Consider the following 12,313-nt stretch of genomic DNA (forward strand, 5'->3'; position numbering starts at 1 on the left):
TGGCACTTCACTGCCACCTCCCATCTATGACCCCCTGAAAATGGATTCTTTTTTTCTTTTTTTTTTTGGTCTTACTCCAGTTCCTCATACTGTTATTTGGGGTTTGGAAATTGTCTTGGCAGACGGAAGGTCTTGTCTCCCCAACCGTTAGCTGAAAGGGAAGGACACCCGTCCCCACGGATCGCTGCCAGCACACCACCAAGTCAATCTCAGGCAACAGAGTGAGTAAATCTGCCCAAAGCAGATTCACGAAGAAGGGAAGAGAGCAGTGCGAGGAGGAAGATCACGGCTGAAGACCTGTTTATATTGTGATTTTATTACTCATAAAGGGAAAGGTGACTTTTCCTGATCATTTCACCTTGGAAACGTCAAAGTTATCCCTTCAACCCCTCTCTTACGTTAGTAATATTCAAACTTCGTTCTTTTCTCACGGTATAACATTTCATAAGTTCATGTAATACGAGATTCAAAACAATCTACGAAATGGTATCTGTCGCTTAAAGGGCAAACTATTTTTTGGATTATACATTTTTTTTTTAAGTATAGGCTCCATGCCCAATGTGGGTCTTGAACTCATGACCCTGAGATTAAGAGTTGCATACTCTACTGACTGAGCCAGCCAGGTGCCAGCAAACTTTTTTTTTTTGTATTACCCGCAGGTGGGGCTTTGTCAACTGCATTTTTTAAAATCGTGGCAGAGGGGCGCCTGGGTGGCTCAGTCGGTTAAGTGGCCGACTTCAGCTCACGTCATGATCTCGCAGACCGTGAGTTGGAGCCCCGCGTCGGGCTCTGTGCTGACAGCTCAGAGCCTGGAGCCTGTTTCAGATTCTGTGTCTCCCTCTTTCTGACCCTCCCTCGTTCATGCTCTGTCTCTCTCTGTCTCAAAAATAAACGTTAAAAAATTAAAAAATAAAATAAAATAAAATAGAATAAAATAGAATAAAATAAAATAAAATTATGGCAGAAAGCCTAGTGCATAGAACACATGAAAGCTTTTAGGCAATAAAATAGGCACCTATGCCCACTGCCTTGGCCAAGAGGACCTAACCATGCCTCTCAAGTCCTCCCTGTACCCCACCCCCATCATTACGTTCCATTTTAATACAATTCATCATTAATTAATTCCATCGCACTTAAACACAGTGTTAATTACCCAACACATTTCACATTCTGTCTACAAAATTTCTTAGTATCTGCCTTCATTACACTAGGGAGTTTTGGAAGGCAACAGATAGTCCCCATGCCTGGTTAAAAAGCTTTAAACACTCAATGAAACAATATTACAGTATTGTTACAACATCTTACAATGTCCACTTTTGTACTTGGAACATGCACGGCTCATTTCTTGAACGGCCTCTGCAATACAATAAAGATATATACTAAACCAGATATTTATGACGATCTGAAGGGTAATAAAGCTAAATGCTTTGCCTTGAGCTCTTTGGTTTTGTGCTACAAGATGGCAGTGGTTTAAAAAGAAATGAAGGACAATGCAAAACAGAATTGTTTGTGCCTGGTATCCAGTACTCATTTACTTTCAGATGCCAAAGTTGGCTCTATTGTTCTTAAAACTGCTTCCCCACCCCCCTCAGAAACCTCTAGTCAAAATACGGACTCTCAAAATATGGCAACTACTCAAAACAAGGAGAAAGAACAAGTGCTTTCCTCTATTATTCTAAGTAGAATTACTAAGTGGCACAGCACCAAGCTTCTCGAATGGGGGTTCACAGTATGCCCGGGAGCGGGCACAACCACGGGACGGACATGCTGCTTCCTCTAGAAAGACCAACTGTTCTCCATGTAGGGATTTCAGGTCAGTTTTTTAAATGGTACAAAGAAAAGAGACTTTTTGAAGTAGACTCTATGGAGAGACTCTATGGAGTAGAAGGTAAAATGTACATCTTGCACCTTAGTTAGGAGCATGGGACTTGGAGCCAGGCTGCATGTGTTACTTTCTTTTTTTTTTTTTTTAATTTTTTTTTTAAGGTTTTATTTATTTTTGAGACAGAGAGAGACAGAGCATGAATGGGGGAGGGTCAGAAAGAGGGAGACACAGAATCCGAAACAGGCTCCAGGCTCCGAGCTGTCAGCACAGAGCCCGACGCGGGGCTCGAACTCACGGACCGTGAGATCATGACCTGAGCCGAAGTCGGCCACTTAACCGACTGAGCCACCCAGGCGCCCCTGCATGTGTTACTTTCTATGTGACTTGAGGCGAGGTTGATAAACCTCTCTCAACCTCAGCTTTATTCTCCGTAAAATGGGACTAAGGACCATCGGCAGAGGGTTAAGACACATCTCTTCCTTTTCTGCAGGAGACTCTGATCTTTGGTTAGCTCAGATGGTAGGCCAACTATGCTAGTAGGCAAGCACTCCCCGTGATCACACTGACCCCCGACTGGTAAATCGCTTCTCGACTGGGAGGAGTGAGAAACCATTTACACATTCGTGACAGGAAGCCCCAGCTCGGGCTTCCTGCGTGCGGTGATCTTGTATCTAGACCATTCCGGCGGGGAACTGAGGCGTATGCCCGTGGAGGGTTATGGGACTTTTGGCTCCTCTTCTGCCAGGGCAGCCCCCACCCTTGCCCGCGGGGCATCCTGACTCCCTGCCTCTGTACAGACCGGCTTCCGGTCGTCTGGAGAGTCTGAGCGTCCATCACGGGAGAAAATCACCCACTAGCGGACAGGATAGCGCTGACTTTAGGAGTGCCTGTCATACAGGAAGTGGCTCAAAACACAGAAGCTACTGTGATACGGTTTTAGCTACACATTCGGTCTATCTGACCTAACTCCCAGGTTTCTTGCGGATGCGTTGCACGTTCGTAGGTCTGAGCTTTTTGTGTTTGTGCCTGACGTATGGAACGCGGGCTGTGGCTGGGCTGATGGGGTATCAGCCCAGGGAGTGCACATACGGCGTTAGATGGAAACTCTTGTCAAAAGAGGGAGGGAGAGAGGAAGGGAGGGAGGCGACGGGCTTCTCGGTGTCTTCTCTCACCCCAGTTAAATAGTATCAATAGCTCATGCTTTTTATTGTACAATATTCTCCTACAGCTCAGGCATGAAACAACAACCATAAAAAACCACAACAAGGTGCACACATACCCCCCCCCCCCCACCTTCACCCCCACGTGAGTTTGGTCAGCTATGGACAGCAATCTATTTTCGGCTTATACCTGCTAAGTGCTTTCTGGAAGTGAGAACGAGACATCATGTTAAAAGCATTAAACATGAAACCCATAAAGCACTTCTGCCAACCTTCTTCTCCCTCCCTCCTTGGATTGGTGGTTGTGAACTTGCTTGCAGCTATACTCATAAATCCTGGCAACCCTGCCATATTAAGATACACAGCTGCAGGGTTTATTCCCGGTGACGACACACACGCGCACACGGGTGTACAAACGCCTTGGGAGCACTGGTTACGACTCACCAGTTTCTCACTGGCAATACTGCACTGCTCCTCTCTCTTATCAACCGCGACATCACCTATTTTTTGAGACCTATGAAACCCTAAGGTGTTAAAGCAACGTTCCACCAAGATGGCCGCTTGTCAAAAGATGGGCAGATTCCCAACGGCAAGGAATCACTCAGGGAGACGAGTTCATAAAGAACCTGATACGGCAGAGGAAGGCCGTGAATACAGTCAGGGGCTAAAGACGCATTGGCTTTGACCAGAAAGCCAGACAAATCCACTCCCCACCTTTGAAGGCAGCTGCACTCTGACCAGTGTCCTTGAAGGATCACAGCCCAGACCTTTCTGTGGGCCGTCTTAGAAATGTCCCCCTGTATTCCCATTGCTGACAGGGATTTCCAACTTGGGAAGTCATACCACCCTGTGGTCTGGTGAGTTTTTCTCAATGGGTTTTGACGTGCTGGGTTTTTCACCTTTTCTGAAGCCTTCAGTAATAGCTGCCAACATGGGCGTCTTCGAGCTGGAAGAAACCTAGAAAAGACAGATCGCCTAGTCTAACCCCCTCATTTTTCACATTAACTGGGAACGGAGGTGTCGCGGCCTGTTTAAGGTCACTTTGCTGGCGAGGGGCAGAGAGCTGGCAGCAGAGAAATTCAGCCTCAGCGCTGAATCAAATGCTCCTACTCTGCCAGGCTGCTATGGGCGTATCAAAGAACCCTGAGCTTTCTGGTTTTTGCTTCAGAGCCTCGGTCTTCAAAGTTGCAAGGGCTTATGGAACCAGAGCTTGGGGCTTGGGGAAATGCAGAGGGAATCCCTCTGGGGGGTTCCATGTTGGAAGTGAGGTGGCTGGGAGAACAGAAGGCTTCACCCCTCCATGTCAGCCACGTTCTGCTGTGTGGGGCTCCTTGGCTCCTGGGGGCCCCGGATTTGTAACCTCACCAAGCTGTGATGTGGGGAAGCTGGCCGTGTCCACCTCCTTGAATTCTTTCTGCTTTGCAATGGGAACTGTTCTAATCTTGTAGAAGTTGTGTGCTATTGTGGGCTCATACAGCTCATCAGCTCGTGAGAGCTGATCACTAAACGTTCAGGGATTCTTGTGAGCCAGCTGTGAAACATACCCATTATTACAAATTAAATTATACGAGCTTATAATTAAACAAGTATATTTTTAAAAGGTAATACACAAAGCCTATCAGTTCTTAATTATTTTATTCCGTCTTACTATTATCTATGTCGTTGGGGTCATTTACATTAATATCCTGTCTGCTATAATTTCCTTCTAATGATAATGCTGCTCCCATACACCTCTTCCCAACTCTGTTCAATGACATCATGTTGGTAGCTTGAAACTGTCCACACTGGGAGTATTTACACCATGGAAATTGGCAAATATTACCAATCAGGGATTTTTTCCTCTCTAAGAGTCAGTTATTAAAAATCTGTCAGAGGGGCACCTGGGTGGCTCAGTCAGTTAAGCATCCAACTCTTGATTTCGCCTCAGGTCATGATCTCACGATTTGTAAGTTTGAGCCCCCCATTGGGCTCTGCGCTGACAGTGCGTAGCCTGCTTGGGATTCTCTTTCTCCCCCCTTCTCTCAAAATAAATAAATAAACTTAAAAAAAAAAAACTTATCAGGGGGCGCCTGGGTGGCTCAGTCGGCTGGACATCCGACTTCGGCTCAGGTCATGATCTCATGGTTCGTGAGTTCGAGCCCCGTGTCGGGCTCTGTGCTGACAGCTCGGAGCCTGGAGCCTGCTTCAGATTCTGTGTCTCCCCCTCTCTGCTCCTCCCCTGCTGGTGCTCTGTCTCTCCCTCAAAATAAATAAAGAAAAAATAAACTTATCAGAATACCTTGTAATTATTTATTTTCTTTTTAGTGTAGAAAAGAGCATTTGAACTAGGCTCCTTGCCTACTCACTAATGGAGCCAATCACAGAAGGGATGAGGAATATACATAAGAAAGGCTTCCTTTCCTCTCAAAAATTATAAGAATACATCTCGTTAAAATACACTTATGTAGGGGCGCCTGGGTGGTGCAGTCGGTTAAGCGTCCGACTTCAGCCAGGTCACGATCTCGCGGTCCGGGAGTTTGAGCCCCGCGTCGGGCTCTGGGCTGATGGCTCGGAGCCTGGAGCCTGTTTCCGATTCTGTGTCTCCCTCTCTCTCTGCCCCTCCCCCGTTCATGCTCTGTCTCTCTCTGTCCCAAAAATAAATAAACGTTGAAAAAAAAAATTAAAAAAAAATACACTTATGTAAACATTTTTATGGATTTGTGACATTTTTTTCCAATTGTGGAATATACACACACACAAATGGGTGCACATAATCCACACGCGCAGTTTAAAGAGTAATAATAAAATGATAGTCTACAGGTTCGCCACTCAGCTTCTTACCAGAACTTCTGAAGTTTCCGTACACAAGTAAGGTTGATTTTTGAGGGTATTCTCCTCCAAGTATTGCCTTTCTACACATAGAGAAAACGGGATATTTCTCCAAGAAAAAACACGGTCACCTGAGAGTTCATTCACTGTTGACTAACAGCCTGGAAATCTGTGGTCAGCCAGAGCCGTGTTTTCATTTTGAAACCGAAACTGCCGTAAGATTAATTTTAACTTTCCTACAAATCAGAAATGCCTAAGTTACTTTAATTTAATACGGTCATTTGTAGTAATATTTGTTATTGCTTGGGGAAGTACATATTCCTTAAGTAAATTTTCAAGACTCCATTATAAATCTTTTAAACCCTTTGACCACAATGTTCATTCAGTCTGACATGTTAAATGTGGAAACATGAATATAACACCACAGGGGGAAAAATGTCAAACTGTTAGTCCAGGGAGACCAGTTTCAACCACAAACTCAGGAAATTTACAGATTTCACTGGAACCTGGACAGAAACCCCACTGCCACCCACTCTAGGGCCAAACACCTGAGCCTAAGTGTCCTGCTGGGGAAAAAAACCACATGGCTTTTCCCGGCTCTGGAGAACCCAGGGATGGAAATGACCACTCGAAACTGGAGGCTCTCTCGGAAAAACTTGAAAAGAATCCAAACTACGAGATGCGTGGTGTGGTTTGGCTGTTATTATAAGACTCTGGAGAGGGCTTGTGGTCCAGAGGCCTGAGTCGTGCGTCAGGAGGCTTGTGCTGGGGCGAAGAAGCGGGTGGCCTCCGGAAGTCCCAATGCTCTCCGCTCTGGCCCTGGGTTTGTCTACTTGTTAAAATTGCAGCGTTCTGGTGTTATGGGTATATGTAATATATCACCCCTAAGTTCCTTCCCAGCTCCAACAGTCAATGATTTTAGCAATAGCGCTGTGCAGTGTTTTCCAAACGTTTTTACCACAGCCCGATACGAGACAGATCTCCTATTGGGAGCCCGTACACATACGTATAATTAGGCCTGCAATTGGCAATTTTGAAATATGCAAAGCTCTGAAAACTGGGAAATTTGTTTTTACAAGTTTGGCAGCGAAATTAATTGGGAGACAAACCCTGAATCGAACTGCTTAAAAGCTACTACACTATTGATGGTATTTAGTGTGAATATTCATACGCCTCCCTACGCGAATGTTAATGTATTTATTTGATTTACAAGGGCTGCCTCGGACTTTTCAGGGAGTGTTATGTAATATGCAGTACTTGCTCTGTATTACCTTTCTGAAATTAGAAAAACTACAAAACATATCTGGACACACAAAGAAGTTTTATGTAATCCGTCTGAAACAAAAATGTCATGAAACAACCCTTACTCTGTGTAAGATCCCCTGATATTTTTCTATTCTATTTCATTTTAACAAAATCTCCTGGTCATGACCACAACACTGATTTCTCGACCCACAAACGGGTCACGGCCCCCAACTTTGAAAATATTAGTGTGGCAGTTAAGAGGGTGGTGGGCTTTGGAGGTAGACCATTGAGATTCTAATCTCTGCCCTATGCTCTCCTGCTGTGTGACCCTGGGCAAGTTACCTCTCTGTGCTCCGAGTTCTCTCATCTGTGAATAGTGACATCTAATAACAAGGCCTATTTTACAGCGTTGTGAAGACGAAGTGAGTTCATACACCTGACGCACTTGTGACAGGGCCTGGCACCTTGACCTTGCTACATTTCAGGGTCCTGGCACACAGTGGATATGAACACGATTTGTTCTGGAAATTCTAATTCATAAACCTTTCCTCTCTGCCACTTAGGCCGGCAACTGGTCACTTCTGGGCCGAATTACTGAATAAAAGGATAAGTAGTGCCATCATTAATTCTGCTGCTTCTGAAACCAAAGAGCCACGCTTATGCTTACGGACGGTGCACATGTTTATTACGCTAGTGTTGCAATCACAGGTATATTTGAGAAGGTAGTTACCGTGGCTGGAATACAAACAGAAAGTCCTTCTCCTGAGGGACAACAGGCTTTGGGGGGGGGGGGGGACGGGAGCTATCTGTAAACCCATACGCTTCCTCTTTACTTTTCTGCCTTGATTTCTTAAGAAGAAATGAACTGCAGAAGGCCTTTCCAGCCGGGCAAGCAACAGACCATCCGCAGAGCCGACACAAAGACGTCTCTCTCTCTCTCTTTTTTTTTTTCAAAGTTTATTAATTTATTTTGAGAGAGAGAGAGAGAGTACAAGCAGGGAGGGCCAGAGAGAGAGAGAGAGAGAGAGAGAGAGAGAGAGAGAGAGAGAGAGAGAGGCTCTGCACTGACAGCGTGGAGCCCGGCGTGAGGCTCGAACTCACCAACCATGAGAGCATAACTTGAGCCAAAACCAAGAATCAGACGCTTAACTGAGTCACCAGGTGCCCCAGAAAGACATCTTCCTATGGAGCTCAAGCCTGCCCTCGCCTTGGGAGATCCATAAAGTTGCACTGGTCCACAACCACAGCCTCTGTACAAGGCGCCACATCCAGCTACCTCATTGGAAGTCCCAAGCTTTGTTCGGCTGTTTCAATGGCCCCTTGGGCATGGCCATTTTTCAGTGAAAACAAATTTCTGAAACCCAGAAAGCCTTTGAAGAAAGCTGCTGGGAGCTGGCAGACAGACCACGAGATCCCAAGCACTCCCAAATCTGGCTCCAGACAATGGGATTTCTGACCTGACGAGGACCCAATCCATCTTTCCAGGGGAGAATCCAACTTGTACATTACCAATCCAACTTGTACATGACTTTTCTTTCCTCTGATTACTGACTGCTACATGCGCTCCAGGACAAAGACGGACAGAGAGCCAGTAAGGAAGGCCGTGGGAAATGACCATGGGAATAATGGGTACATTTCAGCCTGCGATCATGTGTGGCCCACATGTCAGAAGATATGGCAGCCGCCCTAGGTCTCCAAGTAACAATGGCTTTCGGAATACACATCTGCTAATAAATTCACGAGGCAGGTCTTCACATTTTCGCAGCAACTTAAAGCCGCAGTGCGGCTGAAGGAGTTCTTGCTCGACACAGCTGGCCAGTGAAACATAACCTGGAAGCAACAAGTGGAGTAATCCCTTGTCCACTTGGCCCCTTTACGAACGGAGGGGTCTTCTCTGGTGATCACTGAGAACTTAACTAAATGTGGTTCCTTTCAGGAGACAGAAGTCGACCGAATTTAGACTCCCAAGTAATGCTAATTTCAGAAAGTTTCTAATAATGTTTCGAATTAGTAAGCGTTTCACTTCTCATCCCAGAGCCACTTGTGAGTTCATCATCTGAAGCCGATGGGGTGGATTTTGAAGCTTCATTAAAATTTCTGCAATGTCACCAGAATTCTGAGCCTCTTTTAACATGCTGCTATTAAAAATGTAGTGCTAAATAATAAAACTAAAAGCAGCACCAGGAAAAAAAACCCATACCATCAGATCAGATCAGGTTAGCACTTAACTTGTGAGGCTTTTCTTGTGTGTGATTTTCATCTGATATTCACATGGGGGTGGGAGTACTTTGTGAAGTACATAGCCAATGAATCAGATTTTGTTCTTGGGGACCAAACCAAGCTGACAGATTTATTGCATTAGGTAAGACTTTTCTCTCTATTTTTCCTTTTACTTTATATCTGACACATATAGGATATAATTCCCGGACTTTGAGGAGCTCTGGTCTAATCTGCACGAGATAAATTAACATTGAAGGCAAGCCAATTTCCTATCAGATCTCGTAGCTCATTTTTCTTGTAAACTTTCACTTTATTTTGGGGGACAGTGAGAGGAAAAGAGAGAGGGGAGTAAGGCAAAAAATAAAAAAGAGGTGATTAAAAAAAAAAATCTACTCCTGTGATACCTGGCTGGCTCAGTGGGAAAAGCATGGGGCTCCTGATCTCGGCATCATGAGTTTGAACCCCCTATTGGGTGTAGACATTACTTACTCAAAAATAAATACGTTAAAAAAATCTATTCTCTTGACATCATATTTTATTTATTTTTATGTATGTATCTATTTAAAACAGTTTTTTTTTAATGTTTACTTATTTCTGAGACAGAGAGAGACAAAGCATGAGTGGGGGAGGGTCAGAGAGAGAGAGGGAGACACAGAATGTGAAGCAAGCTCCGGGCTCTGAGCCGTCAGCACAGAGCCCGACGCGGGGCTCGAACTCACAAACCGTGAGATCATGACCTGAGCCAAAGTCGGTCGCTCAACCGACTGAGCCACCCAGGCGCCCCTGTATGTATGTATTTTTAAAGGCAGCTACAGTTAATTTACTTCTCTATGGCATCTAGCCCGGATATTATAAGCCTTTAAAAAATATTTAATAACTGACACTGGTCTGCCAATTTCTATATTGCCAAGTGGTGTGCCTTATCTAACTACCATCTACCGTCTTCGGCCTCTTGTTGAAAAAAGAAAAGGTCATTTTAACATAAAGTAGAAGGAGGACATAATCTTCAAATAAAATCATCCTTTCTTGAGAATTTTTTTTTAATGTTTATTTAATTCTGAGAGAGACGGAGCACAAGCAGGGGAGGGTCCAGAGAGAGCAGGAGACACAGAATCCGAAGCAGGCTCCAGGCTCTGAGCTGTCAGCACAGAGCCTATGCGGGGCTCGAACTCACGAACACGAGACCATGACCTGAGCTGAAGTCGGATACTTAACTGACGGAGCCACCCAGGTGTCCCTAGAAAGACTGTTTTTTTATTCTGAGATTATGATAACAATAGCACGCAGGAAAAAATGTGCCTAAAATCTTTTGACATGCGGACAACATATATTTTTATCATTATTTTCTAATCATATCATCTGTACACTAGAATGTATTGTTTATATTATTCATAATTCTTCTCTAGATGCAAGTTAATAATAACATCCAATTTTATCTTCTGTCACTGCCATTGCTAAAAATTCCACTTCAAGGAATGTGGACAAAATGAAACTCTTACATCTGGGGGGAATCATATGCAACCTGCTGAGCAAAATGAAAGACGCCAAAGAGAAAAGACCCAAACCCAGTAGTTTCTCCAAGGGCTGGGAGAAAGGCGAGAAGAGCGGGTGTCCTCCTTTGTCAGGGCACACAGAGGGGCCGTGGGGGTGTTGGAGGCTCCCTGCTCCCTGGCCCCGCTCCCCCTTGGCATGTTGAAGACTAGAAACATCCTCATGAACAGCATCATTCAAAGGCTAGCAGCTGTTCTGTGAATAGCACTTAGGAGTTACTTTTTTTTTTTTTTCTTTTTTCGCCAATAATCTCTTCTGGAATCTTAGCACTCAAATGAAATTCATGTACCGAAGGTGAATAACGGGCCTAACGCACAAAATCCCATTCCTGCGTACCATTACTCTGTACCTTCCCGATAAATATTGGGTATTTTCTCACAAGGAAGGAGTAATAAAGTCCATCTATCTTAACGAAAGCTCTGGTTCTTGGTTCCAGCAACCACTATTTTAAGCCACAGGTCAGCATAAATTATCAGTGAAGCAATTAGTTTTGATTTACCTTAGCCTGAATAGAGTAAACCATGGTCTTTTTCATCGCCAAGGCCAAGAATAAAAACCACTTCTGAAAGCGACATCCACAAATCTTTGGTTTGGAGGCCAACTGGAATATCCCTCGCCTGGCAGCATTTCTCTCACCCTTCCATTTCTCTTTTGCGTTCGCGGAGCTGGGAATAACTATGGCTGTTTCTTACACATGGTTTTCATTGCTAATTTCACATCTGTGTCAAAACCAATGAGCAAAACGAAGAAGCTGCATTTTATGAGCTTTGGTGGCACAAAACTACAAATAGCTTTGGAGGGTTTTGTTTTGTTTCTGGTAGTAACTGAAATGAGTTATTTGAGGTTTCCACGTCAACGGCTAATGAGAGGATACATAATTCTCTCCATGAGCAGGGAGAAGTTTCAAACCTAAAGAACAAAACTGGATTTAGGGTCTCTGGAGTCATAGTTCTAGTATCACGAACAGTTGTGAACACGGCCTAGTGGTTGAAAGTCTAGTCTCTGGAGGCAAACTCCTAATCTGATTTACTAGGTATTCGAACTGGAGCAAAGTACTTACCCTCTCTAGTCTGGGGATCGTGATTTATACAACAGAGGTAACCCTAACACATACCCTATGGGGACTACTGTCGAGATCTCATTAGATATATGCATGGAAAACATAATACTCAAGAGGCCACTCAGAGTCTTGGTTTGTCCTTGGGTGTTGGTCCCAAGCGCTGGACTCTCACCCAGAAATTATGAGAAACTGTTTCTAAATGTAACACTCCTTTGACTGGATGATCCCTGCATCAGAGGACATTTTGCAGGGGGGAGCTATGCAGTCCACAGATGGGCTTAGATAGATACGTTAAGTCTGGGATCAAAAGTCTCCATTTCTTCTTTTCTTTCTTAAAATTTTTAAAAAATGTTCGTATTTATTTTTGAGACAGAGAGAAACAGAGCATGCGAGGGGGGAGGGGCAGAGAGAGAGGAGACACAGAATCCGAAGCAGGCTCCAGGC

The 12,313-nt window shown here is 44.6% G+C and overlaps 1 protein-coding gene across 2 annotated transcripts in view; it reads right to left on the reverse strand.

Annotated features, from left to right (window-relative positions):
• The window catches only part of JAZF1 (JAZF zinc finger 1), a 351,615-nt gene that overhangs the window by 52,403 nt on the left and 286,899 nt on the right, over window positions 1–12,313 (reverse strand). The window lies entirely within an intron of this gene.

Source organism: Felis catus, chromosome A2 (assembly GCF_018350175.1).
Source record: "Felis catus isolate Fca126 chromosome A2, F.catus_Fca126_mat1.0, whole genome shotgun sequence".
Lineage (NCBI taxonomy): Eukaryota > Metazoa > Chordata > Mammalia > Carnivora > Felidae > Felis > Felis catus.